The 1,370-nt window shown below is 44.8% G+C and overlaps 1 pseudogene; it reads right to left on the bottom strand.

Moving 5' to 3' along the window:
- Window positions 1–366: 366 nt before the first annotated feature.
- On the bottom strand, window positions 367–485 carry LOC112481604 (annotated as a pseudogene).
- Between the last annotated feature and the right edge of the window lie 885 nt (window positions 486–1,370).

Below are 1,370 nucleotides of genomic sequence, written 5' to 3'. Positions count from 1 at the left end.
TGGGTCAGTTTGAATAGGATGTGTTACTTGCCTCCCTGCTTCCCTCTCCGGGACCCCATGTTCTACCGTGATTACGTTGTCTCAGTTACGTGTTTGGAGACTTCACAAAGACTTCTTATTTCCTCTCTTGGTCCTCTGCCCCTTATAATTCTCACCGGTAATCAAACTGCCATGCTTTTGACTATGATGCTTTCTCTGCCTGGAATGGCCTTGCTCATCCCAACTCATGTGACTCATTTCTTTTTTTTTTTTTTCTTTTTGAATATTATTTTTTTAGGCGAGGCAACCCTTGGTTGATCTCACAGATTGCAAGGACCTTGTCAGCTTACGATCCCTTATTTTTTATTTATTTATTTATTTTTTTTACGCCTACAGCACCTGGTCTTCCTAAGTGGTCTCTCATCCAAGTACTAATCAGGCTTGACCCTGCTTAGCTTCTGAGATCAGATGGGATCGGTCTTGTTCAGGGTGGCATGGCCATAGACTGCATGCCCTTCTTTCTTGTCATACTCCTGCTCATCCTTCAACACCCAGCTCAGAGATTTCCTCTGGAAGTCCTGTCCCCAACACTGTAGATGGCCTGCTGCTGTATCCGCTCTTTCTGGGGTTATGTACCCAAGTATTTGTCTGTTTTTCTCTCTAGACCAAAAGCTCCTTGAGGTCAAGGACCTATGTCCAATTCACCTTGGTATCCTTCATGACCACCATATTTTCTGGACTTGAATAATTGTCCAATAAATACCAGTTGAATAAAAAAAAAATAAATGCATAAAATGATGGATGACTGGTTAGATGCATGGATGGAGAAAGTTAGAGAGAGAGACAGGCACACATACATGAATACATGGATGGATGGATGATGGACAGACAAATGAATCAATACACAAGTGAATACATACACTTGGCCGAATGGTGGTAGTGATGGAGTCTTTGTCTGTAATCCGGAAGAGCTTTAGTTAGTAAAACACCAAAGCAGAACTATCCTGTTGATTGATAAGGTTTGAGCCCCGAGGACAGCTTTGTAGGGAGTCTCCAGGTATTTCACGAGCAAACAAATCTGAGGACAAATGAACATGTCATCATGCCGTGGACTCCGAGTATGAATTGCATTCCACCCAGTCAAGGGGGAGCCCGCCCTCTGAGTGCTGCATCACCCTCTCCACCGTGCTCTGCGCCCCCTTCCTCTCCATGCGTGCTATGATAGCCAAGTCCTAATTAATTATGGTGGCCTTTCAGCAAGCTGGGCCTGGACACCAGGGTTTTCTCCGCAGCCAGTGCTGCTGCTGCCCTTGCTTCCTGCCAAGCTCACCTCCCAGACAAACATACTTAGCAGGTGTTTTCCCCACATTAATAATCAGAATTGACACATT

This window comes from Pteropus alecto, unplaced genomic scaffold (assembly GCF_000325575.1).
Source record: "Pteropus alecto unplaced genomic scaffold, ASM32557v1 scaffold44, whole genome shotgun sequence".
Lineage (NCBI taxonomy): Eukaryota > Metazoa > Chordata > Mammalia > Chiroptera > Pteropodidae > Pteropus > Pteropus alecto.
The sequence above is the reverse complement of the archived record's forward strand: the minus strand, read 5'-3'. Positions and strand labels throughout refer to the sequence as shown.